At 45.3% G+C, this 19,093-nt stretch overlaps 1 protein-coding gene across 3 annotated transcripts in view; it reads left to right on the top strand.

Annotated features, from left to right (window-relative positions):
- Window positions 1-1,186: 1,186 nt before the first annotated feature.
- Window positions 1,187-19,093, top strand: part of TRAF3 (TNF receptor associated factor 3) — a 125,907-nt gene continuing 108,000 nt past the window's right edge. For all 3 annotated transcript variants that reach the window (XM_060095595.1, XM_060095592.1, XM_060095594.1), the window contains exon 1: window positions 1,187-1,440. The gene's annotated coding sequence lies outside the window, so the exon portion shown is untranslated. The remainder of the gene's footprint in view (window positions 1,441-19,093) is intronic.

Raw genomic sequence — 19,093 nt, 5'->3', positions numbered from 1 at the left:
GTTAACTTGTAAACTCATGCAGAGGTGGCCTTGCTCTTTGGTTGGCCTGGAGCCTCGCAGAGACAGGCCGTCCATTGCGCCCCATCTTGCCAGGCCCAGCCGGACTGGACACCGTCTTAGAGGACCATGGGGAATCCTTCATGATTTGGGGGGCAGAGGGCCGAGGCCCCTGGAGAAGTGAGTGCCCTGGCTCTGGAGGCTGCACACGCCCCTGAAGGTGTGGGGTCCAGGGAGGAGAGGGTGCACGGAGCAGCAGGATCTCTGTCCTGGGGCCCCAGGCCAGCTTATGGCAAACTGGCCACACTCTTCGCACTTGACCAAGACACAACTTCCTGGGTGTGGGAGGACCCCAGGGAGCAAGGAAATGCCAACCACACCAACGTTGAGACAGCTCCCCGCTTAGTGAAGGAGATCAGGGCCCAGATGTCTCGAGTCTCCTTCAGCTCCACCACCTGCTCGTGCGGATGACAGGGAACGAGTGTAGGAGCGAGTGTGTAAGTGTGAGAGTGTGCCGTGTGCATGGGTGTGAGGGAGCATGGGTGTGTGAATGCATGTACAAGTGTGAGAGCACGTGATCGTGTCTGTGACCAAGTGTGTCTCCGAGGGCGTGTGAACATGTGTCTGTGAGAGTATGCATGTCTTGTGAGCATGTGTGTCTTGAGTGTGAGGGACAGTGTGTAAGAACGCATGCTGGCTGAGTGTGTCTGAGCCTGTGTCTGTGAGTAGTTGTGTGAGACTGTGTGTTGAATGTGTGTCCGTGTGCGTGTGACCGAGAGTGGCTGCCCTGCTGAACCGGGTGACGCCATCGCTCCCGACTGCGAGGGGACCTGCACCTTTCGGACCCCCACGAGGCTCGCGTGGCTTTTCGACCCGGAAAGGGGTGGAGGCCCGGGGTGAGGGCCGCGAGGAGCCGGGGGGCGGGAGGGCGCGCGGCGGCGGGCAGGCGCTGGGGGCGCCGGAGGCCGCCCCCGCCCGCGCCGTGGCGCCGTTGCTAAGGCCGGCCGACTGGCGCCGGGCGGGAGGGCTTAGCAACGGGCGGCGGGGGCGCGCGGGCCGGGCGGGGGCGCGCGGGGCCGCGGCCCGTGGGGCCGGCCGCGCTCGCGGGCTCCCGCAGCTCCCACGCGCGCGCGCGCGCGGGGCCTGGCGGCGGGGGCGGGGCGGGCGCGCGCCGGGGCGCGCTCCAGCGGCCGGCGGGGATTTCCAGCGCGCGAGAGGAAGTGCCTGAGAGAGGGAGCGTGAGGGCGAGGGAGCGCGGCGCGGCGCGGCCGCCGCGTGCGCGAGCCGGGTTGCAGCCCAGCAGGGACTTTCCAGCCGGCGGCGGCGGCGGCCGCCGGCCCTTCCCCGCCCCCCGACATGGGGCTGCCCGGGGAGCAGGACGCTGCGGACCGCGGCGGAGGACGCGCCCAGCGCCCCTGAGCCGGCCGAGCGGCGCGGACGCGGGTAAGGGGCCCGGCGGGTGGCGGGCGGCGGGCGGCTCCATCCCCGGCGGCTCCATCCCGCGCCCTCGGCGACGGGCGGGCCCGGGGCCGGTCGGCGCGGGGCCGGGGCAGCGCAGGCCCGGCGCCCGGCGGCGAGTGCCCGGTACGGCGCCGCCTCGCCCCAGCCGCAGCCCGGGCCCGCCCGCCCCCCGGACGCCTCAACTTCGGGAAACTTTGTCCTCCGGCCCGGCCGGGCCCGCGGGCCGGGGCTCCCGCAGCTTTTCAGGAAACGGGGCGCCGAGGCCTCTTGGAAACGTGACCCCCCCCCCTCGGGGTGACGAGAAATCAGCATCTCCTGCGAGGCTGTGTGTTGCGGGGTTAGGAGCGGACCGATTCGGGTGTCTACATAGCCGAACGTGTTCACTCTGGGCTGGCTTAGGTTTTTTTTTTTTTTAAGCCATTATTTAAAAGTTTATACTGAGTCATTCCTCTGCAGATGAACCTCTGATTCATAATCGGAGAGCTGCAGTGGCCTCGGAGGCAGGCGAGTACTGGGATCCAGTTTGGGGCGAAATGCACACATTCCGCCTTTGGTTAATTGCTCCTGCACACTTTGCCACGTTTTCACTGTCACCCCGTTGGGGACATCTATTTAATATATAGGCCTTTAGAAAGAATTCCGTGTGGAAAAAAATTCTTTACCTTTCACTTGAAAACATAGCAGCAAAATGGAAATGGATGGTGTGTTGTGGACGTGCTTTGAAATTTAAGAAGCCTTCATATAATTGTCCATTTGAAGGAAGCAATTTTTTTAACATGTGTATTGGAGTATAATTGCTTTACATTGTTGTGTTTCTGCTTTATAACAAAGTGAATCAGCTATACGTATACATATGTCCCCATATCCCCTCCCTCTTGCGTCTCCCTCCCACCCTCCCTATCCCACCCCTCTAGGTGGTCACAAAGCACCGAGCTGATCTCCCTGTGCTATGCGGCTGCTTCCCACTAGCTATCTGTTTTACATGTGGTAGTGTGTATATGTCCATGCCACTCTCTCACTTCGTCCCAGCTTACCCTTCCCCCTCCCCGTGTCCTCAAGTCCATTCTCTACGTCTGCGTCTTTATTCCTGTCTGAAGGAAGCAATTTTATTTCATGTTTTTCGTATTAAGCCGTGAATCAGTTTTCAGAATGAGATGGGGAGTGTGTGTGTGTGTGTGTGTGTGTGTGTGTGTGTGTGTGTGTGTGTGTTATTTATTCATTTATTTTTGTGGAGTCATAAAGGCTGTATTGAGTAGCGTTGTCGCTGCTTCTTAATTTACATTCACAGCATACAACTGAGGAGGAGCCATAATTTTTTTTTTTCCCCTAGCGTTTGCTGGTGAAGCTTTTGGAAATGTTGTGTTCTGTAATCTTGTATATGTCTATAAAATCCTTACCTAAAGAAATGACCAGGTGGACCATCAGTTGGTGCTAAAATCTTCTCCTTTCACATCTTTGAAAATGGCCTGTTTAAAAGACTGCATCATATGTAGGATGTCTGGCAGAACAGTGTATGTTCATTTTTCAAATGAAAGGAAATACTTGTGTTTTCACCGTGTGGTGACAATATGTATACTGAGAATTAGTCCAACATGAAAAATTCTTTGGCCAAAACAAAAATAAGCCTTATCAGTGTGAAAACTGTAAAATACATGAGACTGGAAATCTGGTGAGTAGGTACTCAGGACAGAAACCCTGACAGACCTGGGATTCCCACATCACTAGTTAAAATCAGACCTTATCAGGGATGAGGTTTAAGATGTAAGGTGTCTCATCCAGACGCCATCTGTTCCAGCTGTCACAATGCAGAAGCCAGGAAAGCAGAGAGCTGGCAGGGAGAATTCCAGCTTTTTTTTTTTTTTAAGACATTCATGTGAATTTTTCTGTGAGGGGAAGAAGACCAATTATTTTCCTTGGATGCCATCCATTAATTTTGGAATTAATAAGATGGCCTCACTCCTTGTAAAGAAGGGTGTAAAGACATTCCACTGGAAACAGGCAGTATCAGCGGCCAGTTGTTTCTGTTAATACCATCAAAATATTCCTACTCTTGTCCGTGCCTTGAAGAGACTCCTTCGTTTAACTGAAACATCTGAGCTGCTTCTTGCTGTTTTCCCCTGTGTTTGGGATTTTGATTCTGTAAACAGCCCTGCTAGAACCCCTTTAATTGTTCACTGTGCAAAGCGAGAAGGGCCTTGGGGTGGGGTGGGGGGGCGGTGTCAGGATAGATGTGCTAGTAAGCTGAAGGATGAGAATGATTTATCACGCTCTTAAAGTCCTTTTTTATGATGTTAAAGCTGTACTTCAAGAAAAACTGTCACTGTGGTGTTGCAAGTCTAGGCTAGCGCAAGCAAACAAAGGAAATTGCGTTAAATTTGCCCATCTCTATTTTCAAATCTTTGTAGAGCAAGACTCTCCAGACAGCAAGTGATCTATCCTATCAAATGTTATGCAATAGCTGAGTTTCCTTGTAATGGTCAATTTAAGAATTATTAACTTAGCAGAGGAGACCTCTTATGGCCAAGACTTCTGCATCAGTTCCATGGAATCAGGACACCCCCCCCCCCCCCCGCCACATGCTTCTTTACAAATGTTTATAGAGGAAGAAAAATTATTATTATTATTCTTTTTTGCTGGGGAAGGAGAGTCATAATATTGACTTCAGATACAGAGAGAAACTGGGAAGAGAGCTTCCAAGTGAGAAAGGAGGTGAGGCCAGTGGATTTGGAAGACGACCAGGGAGAGGCAGCCGAGGCCTAAATGTGGAGATGGTGCTTAGACTAGTTCTGGCCAGAAGGAACGAAGCTAGTGTGAGAGAGGGCCGGATGCCTGCGGGCAGGAGGGCAGTAGAGAGAGGTGAATGGGGATGGGGCGTCTTGTGCCATAGCAGCAGGTTTTGGGTCCAGAGGAGCTCATGGAGGTAGAAGACAATGCAGTTTAAAACAGAAAACATCATATGTGCTTGTGGAATATCTATTATTCATAATTAACTAAAAAATACAAAATGGCTTTCCCATTTTGGAGGGCCTTTACTAACTGTGGTCTGCACAGCACTATTCTGCACCTTGTGAGGGGTGGGGGACTGACCGGTCGAGGAAGGAGAAGGTGAGATTTTTTGTCATTAAGCATCAAAACCTTTTGGGGGCCAGAATTGCTTGTCTCCCTATGCAGACTCGTTGGGGTGAGGCTGGCAGGTGGTGAGATGTCATAAATGCAGGTGACTGTTGGTTTCTGTCAACTCTGGAAATCAGGTGGGAATCTCTTGCTGAATTCTGTATTCTTTGAGATAAGTAGATCGTTAACTGGGATTTGGGAGTCTTTTTCTCATTTAATTTGATGTTCAGTGAATGTGCCTTGAGTTCCCATAGTGTTCTAGTTATCGTGCTCAGTTGAGGGAGATACTGACCTGCCTTTGAGGGCATGGTCTGCAGAAGTCCGGGGCATCTTGGCCCCTGTGCATGGTGAAGGAGATGCCAGAAACCAGTGGGTATTTGACTGAGGTAGCACCAGGACTGAAGCCTGTGCCAGGGAGGGTGAGGAAAGATGAAGATTTCACCACCCTGCCCTCAGGGAGCTGGCTGCTCAGCCTGAGAGTGAAGACCCACTAGGAAGAAGCTAGAAAAGGCATACAGTGTCGGCTAAAGTGCATTAGTGGCTTGTGCAGAGGACTGGAAGTGTGGTGGAAGTTCAGAAAAGGGAAGGACAGCTCCTGGCTGGCTGGGGTAGCCAGGGAAGGCTTCTGGGAAGTGGGCGTTGAGACCCAGTGTTGGGAAGGCAGGTGCCATGGGCCCATCTGCGGCCTCGTGCGGGGCCCTGAGAATGGCAGGAAGAGGATTTCTCCCCTCCTGGCTTTGTTTTGGTAGCATGGCAGCTGACAGTGTGCAGTCCTGTTGCTTCTGGCCAGTAGATATGGTCCTGCTGATGCTACTGCTCAGTGGGTTTCCGGTTGTGATGTTTCCCGTGCTGTCCTCTGGCGCCCGCCAGGCCCTTTGTGACCAGGGGCTCAAGCGGGTCGGGCGGTCTGCCCCACGATGGGCCTGGTCTATGGTAGCAGTGGGCCCCAACCTGCGCGGCAGCACTTTGCTGTCCCTGATGTTTCTCATTGTAGGTAGAAAGTATCAAAAGGTGGTGGCGAGGGGAGGGGTGTAAATGTTAGAAAGCCCCTTCCCCCCAGATCTACTGCTGTGTCATCCATGCTGAAATGACCTAAATCTCTTAAATTCACAAGAAATTAAAAAGTGCCCTGTAATTTCATTTCATGGTTTACTTTTTCCTAGCATTTGCTCCATGCTGGTTTTTGACTCCATTTTTTTTTTTTTTTTTTTTTTTGGCCTCGACACGAGGCTTGTGGGATCTTAGTTCCCTGACCAGGAATTGAACCCTGGGCCCTAGGCAGTGAAAGCGCAGAGCCCTAACCACTGGACCGCCAGGGAATTCCCGACTCCATGTTTTCTTAATGGAGGTTATTTGGTAACTTTTATGAGGCCATTCTACCAAGAAAGATATCATGCCTGCTGTTCTGATATCCTGATTTCCTTTCCAATTAAAACACTGATTCTATGGCAAAACCCAAAAGCATATTTGTTGGAAATTTCGTTTCTTTAAGTGGAGAGAAAAGCTAAATTGACTAACTGATTGGGATAATGTCATCTTTAGGACAACAGTAGTATCAAAATACTAAAACATTCGCTTCCGGGAGTCGTAATTATAGTGAAGGTTTTCAGAGACTAACTTTGTACCCTGGAAGGCTAATGTCCAGGAGGAGGCCTGCGTCCACTTGAGGGGATGAGGTGCTGGTCAGACCCCCACTCCCCCCCAGGGCCTGGCACGTGGTGGACTGACGCTCCATCAATGTTTGTGTTCAGAATCTGCAAGTTTGGGAAGGAAGAGGGGTGTGTCAGATGCCCACACAGTGGCCCCATGTGGTTTGGCATACGTGTCTGCAGGTGGGTGTGCCCTGGAGCTGCCCTCCCTCGACTTGCTTCCTCTCCCCCCACCCCCCACGCCCTGTTCTGATGGTGCTTAGCTCCCTGGTTTGTTGCGTTGGGGGCTTGTAAGATGGGAGGCTTCATCTGACATTTTAACTTTCCTGGCTTCATTTGACATTTTAACTTTCCTGGGTGCATAGCCTGCTGTTTGAAATGTTATTATAGGGTAAATTAAGTGTTTTGGTTTCAGAAGGCTTTTCTGTGTGAGAAAGGGCATGGCAAGGTTTTAGTACAGTATGTCTCAAACCCTTGATAGGAGTCTAAGCCCATTAAAGTTTTATCTTAAAATTGAATAGGACTTTTACATTGTACTGAGTAATATGTCCCCCCCAGTTTTTGAGTACATTCGATTCTCCAAAAGATGCATTGTGTTCATCCTTGGCTTCCCTAGGATCTGTGTGGGGTCCCCTGGCATTCCTTCCATGTGTCCTTGGGGCTGTCCACCCCGTCACTTGAGAAGTGTGGGCATGGTGGAAGGCACCAGCTTTAAAGATCTGAATCCCAGTCCCAGTCCCAGTACACACGAGCAGAACAACCCTGGGCAGGCTGCTGGGCCTCTCTGAGTTGGTTTATCCATCTGTAAAATCCACCATGTGCAGACTTGCTTCTTATGAATGAAATGGACAAGAAAGCCTTCTACTGATGTCAATTTCCATAGTAATAGAGGGTTGAGATGTAATGGAGTAAGAGCGTTAAGATCTTAGAATATAAACATAACGTGTCAGCTCTCGGTGTGGACTGTAGAGATTTTCTAGTTGAGTTCCCTCCTTTTATATGGGAGGCAGCTGACGCTCAGAGTGTTGGCGTAACTCTCCCAAGTCAGATCATTATCTGGCAAAGCAGGGACTGTTCACCCAGAGTAGTGTTTTTTGGGGTTTTTTTTTTCCCCTTGCAGTCTTCATTTTTCCAAGATTGGCCCCAGGGAAGCTGCTTGGCCTCTAATTCCAACTTGGGATAATTGAAAATTATTTAATCAACACACATTTTTTTGAGAACTTACCCAGGAGCTATGCTAGTTGCCAAAGCTAAAAAGTAAAGTAAGATGCTGTATGATCACTACCCTCAAGGAGCTTCTGTGAGATGAGTAAGCCCGAAGAACTATTTGGTTACAGCACGGTGTGGTGGGCGCCATGATGGTAGGGCAGAGGCGCTGGGAGCGCGGAGGTGTTTTCCAAGGGAGGGTGAGCGTGAGCAGAAGGAAGGAGTGTGTCCGAGGGCCTGAGAACCTGCAGAGGCTCCCTGTGGCTGCCGTTCAGGGGACAGGGCTCCGGAGAAGGGAACTGGCTGCCTTGGGGTACCGCCTTGGTGCCAGCCTAACATTTGGGGGAAGAATCATCCCCATTTTACAGATGAGGAAAAGGAAGAGCATCGGGCCTGTTGGACTCTATTATAGAGTTCGTGTTTTCATCACTGTGCTCTGTGGTCAGTTTAAGCTGAACTACAATCCAGTTTTAGATTTTGTTTTTATTCTAGACTTTTTAGTTTTGCTTTCAGATTCTAGATGTTTTAGTTTTGCTGCTATATAGTGCTTTTTAAAAGACACTGTGTATTTTTCCAGCATATATATATATATATATATATATATATTTTTTTTTTTTTTTTGCGGTACGCGGGCCTCTCACACTGCGGCCCCTCCTGCCACGGAGCACAGGCTCCGGACGCACAGGCTTAGCAGCCACGGCTCACAGGCCCAGCCGCTCCGCGGCACGTGGGACCCTCCCGGACCGGGGCCCGAACCTGCGTCCTCTGCATCGGCAGGTGGACTCCCAACCACTGCGCCAGCAGGGAAGCCCCAGCGTGTATTTTTCATGAGGCCTTTCCTTTCCTCCAACATCTGTTTTGCCTGTATCGACTTCCTTTTCCAGGTGGTACTCCATTTCTTCTCTCTGTTTTGAGTTTTCTTAGAGCAGCAACACTTCATTCCACATCGTTTAATAAGTTCAGTTAAGGCGTTCTTTACCCTGTGGTTCTCGCCGAGGAAAGGTCCCAAACTTGATTTTCTAATGTGTTTTCTTTCCCCTTTCTCTCTCTTACTTTACATTTAAACCGGTAGTCTAGTAATAATGATAGAACTTAGTCATTATATTTTTACAGGGTTTTACAAATATTAGCTCGTTAGTGGTGAACAAGTCCCGGAGGCCTGGTCACTCTGTAGAGAGCTGGTTACAGCCAGCATAGGCAGCTTTCCACCCATTCATCTGGAATTTAATTATAACTGCGGATTGCTTATGGGAATACGAGTTAAAGACAGTGAAGCTTCCTCCACAATTAGCAGGGAAGTGATGTCACTGGCTATTTTGGAGAAGATTTTACATGGCTCTTCTGCTAGAACCACTGTAAAGTTTTGAACACGGAACCAGGAAGGGTCGTGATGGCTGGACTGAGGTGAGAGGGCTTGTTTCATAGCCATCTGTACCTGCTCCAGGGAGGGCTGTGAGTAAGGGGGCACAGCTGGACACTGAGGCCTCAAGGTCAGGTTCCTAGAGTGATAGAGGTTTTCTTTGTTCTTACACCCGGTTAGACCTTTTGGGGTCAAGGCAGTGGCATGGGAGAGAGAGCAAGGGCCTCAAGTTTCTGGAGAAGCCTGCCCTGCCTTCTCCAGGTTGAGTGATGTTCTGCTGCATCTTGGGTGGGTCTCTAGTGTTGAGATGACGAGCTTCTTAAGGACAGGGTCACTTCATCGTATTTTCACAGTCTGGCTTAAGATGTACTTAGGCCATCTTAGAGGAGTTTATGTATGAAAGGAGTATGGGTCTGAAGTCAGACCCGATTTGAATTCTGGTCCTTCCTTTAGCTATAACTATGATGGCAAGTTCCTTATCCTTTTCTCCTCTATGAAAAGGTAGTTGTGAGGACCGAAAGTGAGAATGTGAGTGAATGTGAGAACGTAGCATAGCATGAGTGGTCATTCCTTTCCCTCTTTCCTTTCCTGAGCAATTCCCTAAAGGGAGAACGTGCCTTGTTAGCCAAGTGAATGATGGGCTCTCTTGGGAGCGTGGCCTGGCCCTGGAGGACAAGTAAGGGTAGAAGAAGCACATTATTGGGCTGTCAAGAAATTATTTGTAACAAAGAATAAAATATCTGGAAACGAAAAATCACTGTGTATTTGCAAAAAAAGGAATAAGTGTCTATAGATAGGCCCTCACTTTTTTAGAAAAACAAATTTTAAATATGGTTTTTGATAAATTAAAAATTACATTTTAGTACATTTTTTCCCATTATTTAGCAGAATAATATTCTTAAATTCATTCCAATCTCTGTTCAAATATCACCTCTTCTAGGAGGTTTTCCCTGAACACCCTAGTTGGAATAGCCCATGCTGTCACTCTCTAGTCTCTTAACCTTGCTTTCTTAATTCATAGCAGAAAATTTTTTTTCAACACCTTAACCCGGTTACCAGGAGAGTGCCTGGAGTATGTTAGATACTCAAATATTTGTATGAATCAATCCGTCAGTAAACTGCAGTCCAACCAGATTTTCTTTTGTTGAGGCAAACTTCACATAACGTTCAGTTAACTGTTTTAAAGCATATGGTCCAGTGGTGTGTAGTGTAGTCATAATTCCGTGCAACCGCCAGCTCGCTCTAGCTTCAAAACGTTTTCATCACCCTGTACAAAAATCTGGACCCATTAAGTAATCATTCCCCACCCCCCCTTTCTTCTAATCTGATAATCTCTAATCTGCATTTTGTTGCTATAGATTTGCTTGTTCTGAGTATATCATATAAAAGGGATCATACAGTCCGTGACCTTTTGTGTCTAGCTTCTTTCACTTAGCATAATGTTTTTGAGGTACATCCAAGTGGTAGCATGTATCAGTAGTTTGTTCCTTTTTGTGGCCGAATAATATTCCATTGTTTGTATATATCACTATTTATCCATTCATCCACTGTTGGACATTTGGATCGTTTTTACCTTTTGGCTATTATGAATAATGTTTACAAGTTTGTATGTAGACACAGTGTTTTCATTTCTCTTGGGTGATATACCTAGGAGTGGAATTGCTGGGTCATATGGTCATTCTGTGTCTAACTTGTTCCCACCTGCAATGTACGAGGGTTCCAATTTCTGCACATCTTTGCCAACATTTATTTTGTTTTGTTTTGTCTTGATTAAAGCTATTTTAATGGATATAAAATGGTATCTCATTGTCGTTTGGTCTTTCCTTAGCGACCGACCAGTGATATTGAACATCTTTTCATTGTACATCTTTTTTGGAACAATGTCCCTTCAAGTCCTTTGCCCATGTTTTAGTTGGGTTGTTTGTCTTTTTTTTTTTTTTTTTTGGCGTGTTTGTTGAGTTGTAAGAGTTCCCTATATATTTTGGGTATTAAACCCTTAATAGATATATGACTGACAAATATTTTTTCCCATTCTGTAGGTTGTTTTTTCACATTCTTGATAGTGTCCTTTGATGCACAAAAGTTTTTATATAATTTTGTTGTTTTTGTTCCTTGTGCTTTTGGTATCAAACCTGAGAATCCATTGCCAAATCCAAGGTCATGAAGATTTACCCCTATAATTTATAGTTTCAGCTCTTACATTTAGATCTTTGGTCCATTTTGAGTTAATTTTTGTATTTGGAATGAGGTAGGAGTCCCACTTCATTCTTTTGCATTTGATTATTCATTTGTCCCAGTACCATTGGTTGAAGAGACTCTTCTTTCCCCGTTGGATGGTATTGGCACCTTTGTTGGAAATAAATTAGCCGTGGGTGTTTGAATTTATTTCTGGACTCTCAGTTCTATTCCATTGGTCTATATGCCTGTCCTTCTGCCAGTAGCACACTGTTTTGATTATCATAGCTTTGTAGAAAGTTTTGACATAGTAAGTTTGAGAAGTGTGAGTCTTCCAACTTTATTTTTTTTTTCAGTATTGCTTTGGCTACTTGGCACCTCTTGTAGCTCCATGTTAATTTGAGGATCAATTTTTCTCTTTCTGTAAAAAGGTCATTGGAATTTTGACAGGGATTGCATTGAATCTGCTTTGGGGAATTGCCATGTAGTACTGAGTCTTCCAATTCATGACTATGGGATGTCTTTCTATTTATTTACACCTTTAATTTCTTTTTTTAAATAAACAAATTAATTAATTTTTGGTTGCGTTGGGTCTTCATTGCTGCACGTGGGCTTTCTCTAGTTTCAGCGAGTGGGGGCTGCTCTTCATTGTGGTGTGTGGGCTTCACATTGCAGTGGCTTCTCTTGTTGTGGAGCATGGGCTGTAGGCATGTGGGCTTCAGTAGTTGTGGTTCACAGGCTCAGCAGTTGCGGCTCACGGGCTCTAGAGCGCAGACTCAGTAGTTGTGGCACATGGGTTTAGTTGCTCTGCGGCATGTGGGATCTTCCCAGACCAGGGCTCGAACCCGTGTCCCCTGCATTGGCAGGCGGATTCTTAACCGCTGTGCCGCCAGGGAAGTCCAACACCTTTAATTTCTTTCAGCTAGATTTTTTAGGTTCAGTATATAAATTTTTTACCTCCTTGGTTAAATTTATGCCTAGGTATTTTATTCTTTTGGATGCTATTATAAATGGAATTGTTTCCTTAATTTTCTTTTTGAATTGTTCATTGCTGGTGTATAAAAACACAATTGATTCTTGTGTGTTGATCATATACCCTGCGATCTTGCTGAATTTAGTTATTACCTCTATTAGTTTTCCATGGGATTTTCTATATATAGAACCATGTCATTGGCAAATAGTGATAGTATGTTTCTTTCTTTCCAATGTTGGTGCCTTTTATTTCTTTTTCTTGCTTAATTGCTCTGGCTAGGACTTCTACTGCAGTGTTGAATAGCAGTGGTGAAAGCAGACATCTTTGTCTTGTTCCTAATCTTAGGGGAAAGCTTTCCAGTGTGATTATGAAGTTATGTGTGGCTTTAAAAAAATAAATGACCTTTGTCATGTTAAGGAAGTTCCCTTAAATTCCTAGTTTACTGATTGTTTTGTGATGAAAGGTTGTTGAATTTTGTCAAATGCTTTCTGTGTGTCTATTGATAGGATCATGTGTTTTTTTCCTCCTTCTATTAATGTGGTGTGTTTCATTAATTGATTTTTGTATGTTGAACCTCCCTTGCTTTCCTGGAATATATCTCACTTCATCATGGTGCAGAGTCCTTTTAATGTGTTGTTGGATTTGGTTTGATATTTTGTTGAGAATTTTTGCATCTATGTTCATATGGGATATTGGTCTTTAGTTTTCCTTTCTTGTATCTTTGTCTGGCTTTGGTATCAAGGTACCAACTGCATTTTGACTGTACATTGTGTTTCTTCAGAATTTTGAAACCTGTCCTCAGTAGTGTATAGAAAATTCTAGGAGGGTTTTGAAGCAGACAGGACAACTCTTCAGTGATGATCATACCACATACCTCCTTGCTTTCTTTTTTTTTTTTTTTTTTTTTTTTTTTTTTTTTTTGCGGTATGCGGGCCTCTCACTGTTGTGGCCTCCCCCGTTGCGGAGCACAGGCTCCGGACGCGCAGGCTCCGGACGCGCAGGCTCAGCGGCCATGGCTCACGGGCCCAGCCGCTCCGCGGCATATGGGATCCTCCCAGACCGGGGCACGAACCCGTATCCCCTGCATCGGCAGGCGGACTCTCAACCACTTGCGCCACCAGGGAGGCCCCCTCCTTGCTTTCTTACATGAGGCTGCCCCGATGGCTAATACCTAGGAAAATCCTGGCTGACATCACCACCATAACTCTGTGTCCACCAGTGGAAAATGGAGGAAGGGGTTCTATTCCTGATGCCAGTGCTGGAGCTTCTTTCATTTCCTGAAAAAGCCACAGATTGTTCCAGATAATGAATGCTGAGTAACAAACCATCCTAAGCGTCTGTGACCTAAAACAGTAATTTGTTATTAGATAGTATGGTTCTGTGGGTTGTTCAGGCAGGGCTCAGCTGGATGATTCTTCTGCTCTATGTGGCATTAACTGAGGGCACTCACTGGTATTTATCTGCCCTCTGGTCTGGTCTGGAGGGTCCAAAATGGCTATACTCACATGCTTGGATGGTTGGAAGGCCAGGCTTAGTGGTTCCTCACTTTCCACGTAGTGTCAGGGCCTCATCGTGTGGCCTCTCTGCTCGGGTGGTTGGACTTCTTACATGTCAGCTGAAGACTCCTAGAGTGATTGCTCTAGGAGAGTAAGTGAGGATGACAAATCGGTGTAGCATTACTCTTTCTTTTTCTTTAATATTTATTTGACAAATCGGTGTATCATTACTCTCTTTTTCTTTAATATTTATTTATTTGGTTGTGCTGGGTCTTAGTTGCGGCAGGCAGGCTCCTTAGTTGTAGCACGTGGGCTTCTTAGTTGCGGCAGGCAGGCTCCTTAGTTGTGGCATGCCTGTGGGATCTAGTTCCCGACCAGGGATCAAACCCGGGCCCCCTGCATTGGGAGCGCGGAGTCTTATCCACTGCACCACCAAGGGAAGTCCCAGTGTAGCATTACTCTTGCTGTGTTCTGTTAATCGAAGAACCCACAGAGTACTCCCAGATTAAGCAGAGGGGACATAGAGCCTACCTCTTGATGAGAGGAGTGTCAAGGAATCTGAGACTGTCTTTAATCCACGACATGTATGGTGGTTAGATTCCACAGTACTGTCAGCAATATACATATTGTATATACTTTTTACGAGAGGCTGTTGTGGGCTAAAATGGAAACACCAACTGTTGTGTGTTACCCATCTTCTGTGAGAAAGTGCATTCTGTATTCTGAACCAAGAATTCATGAATAAACTTTTGGAATATACCCATTCATAAAGTGGTAATTGTCTGTATAAAATGTGTGCTTTATTTAATCAGGCATCCTTGATCATCTATTTGCCAGGAGTTTTTCAAGTATAACTTTGAGTCCGTAAATTTTCCCTTCCTATTAGTTCATTTAAAAAATTATTTGAAAACTTCACTTTCATTTTGAAGAGTATTGTAATTCTCTCTGTTCTTAAAGTTTCGTTGAGAATATATTAGTAAGCTTATATATCCTAAATTTCCTTTTTTCACCCTAGATCATTCTAGTATATCCCCTAGAGATGTAATAGAATAAAGTTGGAGCTGTTTGTGTATAAAAGGGTGGAATAATTTGACAGCATGTGCAAGATGTGTGTATGCACTGGTTCAATCGGAAATCTCATTTTCTGTAAATCTACTTTCTCCGCCTATCTCAGCGGATTGTTGCGACACTATTTGAGTGGCAGCAAATGTGATGAGGTCAGAGGGGACTGAGGGTGTGGAATTAAATAATGAACAAGGAATCTGCATCTTTGTTCCAGTGGAGCCGCCAGGTATCGGGATTAATATGGTGGAGGGGGCAGAGCTATGTCCCACGTGCGCCCTTTGCCTGCGCCCAGCGCAGAGAGCCCCGCTCACACAGTGCTGCCCTGAGGGCTCCGGGCCCAGAGGCACCCAGCAGGAGCTGCCCAGCTCTGTGTTTCCCAAACGTGGCTTGCCTTTGTTCCCAGATACCCATCACTCCTGGGCATCTAACTTTCTGTCTGAAGTAGATGTGAATGAAGAGAGTCAGCCACTTTACATGGTTGATATGCTGGACTGACTGACTCATGCATGGAATTTCAGGGAGTCCTGGGAGCTCCTGGACCCCCTCCCTTCGGGCCTGTTGTAAGAACCTCTGGCCTAGATGGTCTGAGGTCTCTTATAGTAAAGTTTTATGTGAAACTTTATGTGTACACACACACACACACACAATTTTTTTTTTGGTATGGGATGCCCATTTCTTATTCTGTCCTTTCTATGAATTCCAAAAATTTGCTGGCCTTTGCCGTTTCATCAGGGAGAAAGTAATTGCTCTCTGCAGATTTTGGGGGATGCTTCTTTTGATACTACTTACCTTTTTCATTCACTATCACCTTCAGGATTTTCTCTACCGGAATGTGGTGACTGTGGCCCAGGGGTGACTAGCACAGGGGCTAAAGAAGGGTAGTAAGACTTGAGGACTGGGAAGGCTGGTAACCAAGGCAGGGAGGATGGGGGTCAGGAGGGCAGTGGCATTCACAATGAAAGATAAGAGTTCTTAAAGCTTTGACATTCTATTTTTCTAAGTATAACACTGCAGATGTAAAAGTTTCTAAATTACATGGAGACCACTGTTGGCGGGCCAGTGGCTGGATTGGTGGGGGTGGGGAGATAGTGGCCTCCCGCCAGTAGAAGCCCTGCCGTAGCAGGACAAGATTCAAGTAGGCGTAGGGACCAGCGAGCTAGACCCACCAGTCTTTGCGGCCTCCGGCAACTTACTTAACCTTTGAAACCCCTGTTTCCTTTCATGGTAGACGGGAATAGTAATGTTGTGGTTGTTGTGAAAATAAAGTAGTAAGACTTAAAAAATGAATTCACCAGAAAAATGAAATATGGTATTTAAGGCTAAAGGAACAGACATTTTTCAGCCCAGGGAAGAGAAAATAGAGGATATGTCCAGCAAACGTTCACCATTTCAGCACATGTTTATCTGCTGGGTGCCTGGCTGAGTTTAGTGCTCAGTTTGTGTGTGTGTGTGTTTGGGCGTGTGAAGTGTATGAGGAAAAACAACATTTAAATGAACACTGACCAAATTTTGTTTAGTTCAGCAAACTTTTTTAAAAAAAATTTATTGAAGTATAGTTGATTTATGTCATGTTAGTTTCAGGTGTATAGCACAGTGATTCATTTATTTACATATACATATGTATATTTTTCCCTTATAGGTTATTACAAAATAATGAGTATAGTTCCCTGTGCTATACAGTAGGTTCTTGTTGGGTTTTTTATTCATTTTTTAAAGTAATTAGTTAATTAATTTTGGGCTGCATTGGGTCTTCGTTGCTGTGCGTCGGCTTTCTCTAGTTGTGGCGAGCAGGGGCTACTCTTGTTGCGGAGCACGGGCTCTAGGTGCTTGGGCTTCAGTAGTTGCGGCACATGGGCTCTAGAGTGCAGGCTCAGTAGTTGTGGCACACAGGCTTAGTTGCTCCGTGGCATGTGGGATCTTCCCGGAACAGGGATGGACCCCGTGTCTCCTGCATTGGCAGGCAGATTCTTAACCATTGTGCCACCAGGGAAGTCCTATCTATTTTATATATAGTAGTGTGTATGTGTTAATCCCAGCCTCCTAATTTATCCCTCCTTCCTCCTTTCCCCTTTGGTAACCGTAAGTTTGTCTTCTATGTCTGTGGGTCTGTTTCTGTTTTGTAAATAAGTTCATTTGTATCTTTTTTTTTTAGATTCCACAGATAAACGATATCATATGATATTTATCTTTCTCTGTCTTGCTTACTTCACTTAGTATGATAATCTCTAGGTCCATCCATGTTGCTGCAAATGGCATTATTTCATTCTTTTTTATGGCTGAGTAGTATTCCATTGTGTGTGTATGTATATATATATATATATATATATATATATATATATATATATATATACCACATTTTTCTTACCATTCATCTGTTGATGGACATTTAGGTTGCTTCCATGTCTTGGCTATTGTAAATAGTGCTGCTACGAATATTACGGTGCATGTATCTTTTCATTTATTTATTTATTTATTTTGGCTGTGTTGGGTCTTAGTTGTGGCACACAGGATCTCTAGTTGCAGTGGGCAGGCTCTTCGTTGCAGCACACAGGCTTCTCTCTAGTTGTGGCATGCAGGCTCAGTAGTTGAGGTGCGCAGGCTTAGTTGCCCCACAGCATGTGGGATCTTAGCTCCCCAAGCAGGGATCGAACCCACCTACTCTGCATTGGAAGGCAGATTCTTAACCAGTGGACCACCAGGGAAGTCCCGCATGTATCTTTTCATATTATAGTTTTCTCTGAATATATGCCCAGGAATGGGATTGCAGGATCATATGGCAACTCTATTTTTAATTTTTTAAGGATCCTCCCTACTGTTCTCCATAGTGGCTGCACCAATTTACATTCCCACCAACAGTGCAGAAGGGTTCCTTTTACTCCACACCCTCTCCAGCATTTATTATTTGTAGACTTTTTGATGATGGCCATTTTGACTGGTGTGAGGCGGTACCTCATTGTGGTTTTGATATTCATTTCTCAATTAGCAATGCTGAGCATTTTTTCTCGTGCTTGTTGGCCATCTGTATGTCTTCTTTGGAGAAATGTCTAGGTCATCTGCCCATTTTTTGATTGAGTTGTTTGTTTTTTTGATATTGAGCTGTATGAGCTGTTTGTATATTTTGGAAATTAATCTCTTGTTGGTCGCATTGTTTGCAAATATTTTCTCCCAGTCTGTAGGTTGTCTTTTCGTTTTGTTTATGGTTTCCTTTGCTGTGAAAAAGCTTTTAAGTTTAATTAGGTACCACTTTTTGTTTGTTTTTATTTCCGTTACTCTAGGAGACAGATCTAAAAAGATCTTGCTGTGATTTATGTTAGAGAGTGTTCTACGTATGTTTTCCTGTAGGAGTTTTATAGTATCTGGTCTTACATTTAGGTTTTTAATCCATTTTGAGTTTATTTTTGTGTGTGGTGTTAGGAAGTGTTCTAATTTTATTCTTTTACATGTAGCTGTCTAGTTTTCCCAGCACCCTTTATTGAAGAGACTCTCTTTTTTCCATTGTCTATCCTTGCCTCCTTTGTTGTAGATTAATTGACCACAGGTGCGTGGGTTTATTTCTGGTCTCTCTATCCTGTTCAGTTGGTCTATAGATCTCTTTTTGAGCCAGTATCATACTGTTTTGATTACTGTAGCTTTGTAGTATAGTCTGAAGTCAGGGAGCCTGGTTCCTCCAGTTCTGTTTTTCTTTCTCAATATTGCTTTGGCTATTCGGGGTCTTTTGTGTTTCCACGCAAATTAAAAGAAAATTTTTTGTTCTAGTTCTGTGAAAAATGCCATTGGTAATTTGATAGGGATTGCATTGAATCCATAGATTGCCTTGGGTAGTACAGTCATTTTAACAATATTGATTCTTCCAATCCAAGAACACAATATATCTTTCCATCTGTTGTGTCATCTTCAATTTCTTTCATCAGTATCTTACAGTTTTCGGAGTAAAGGTCTTTCGCCTCCTTAGGTAGGTTTATTTCTAGGTATTTTATTCTTTTTGATGCAATGGTAAATGGGGTTGTTTCCTTACTTTCTCTTTCTGATCTTTTGTTGTTAATGTATGGAAATGCAGCAGATTTCTGTATGTTCATTTTTTATCCTGCAACTTTACTAAATGCATTCATGAGCTCTAGTAGTTTTTTGGTGGTGTCTTTAGGATTTTCTATGTATAGTATCATGTCATCTGCAAACAGTGACAGTTTTACTTCTTCTTTTCCAATTTGGATTCCTTTTATTTCTTTTTCATCTCTGATTGCTATGGCTAGGACTTCCAAAACTATGTTAAATAAAAGTGATGAGAGTGGGCATCCTTGTCTTGTTCCTGATCTTAGAGGAAATGCTTTCAGCTTTTCACCATGTGTATAGTGATAGCTGTGGGTTTGTCATATATGGCCTTTATTGTGTTGAGGTAGGTTCCCTCTCTGCCTACTTTCCAGTGGAGTCAGCAAACTTTTATAAAGCACTTCATGGATGCCAGTCATGCTGTTACATGCTAGGGGTGTGTGTGTGTGTAAGTGTGTATATGTGTATGTGTGTGTGTATAAATACTGAGACACTCTCTGTGTTCTCAAGAAATTCAGACTGCTCATTTCAACCTGGGATATTATGCTTT

This window comes from Mesoplodon densirostris, chromosome 4 (assembly GCF_025265405.1).
Source record: "Mesoplodon densirostris isolate mMesDen1 chromosome 4, mMesDen1 primary haplotype, whole genome shotgun sequence".
Lineage (NCBI taxonomy): Eukaryota > Metazoa > Chordata > Mammalia > Artiodactyla > Ziphiidae > Mesoplodon > Mesoplodon densirostris.
The sequence above is the reverse complement of the archived record's forward strand: the minus strand, read 5'-3'. Positions and strand labels throughout refer to the sequence as shown.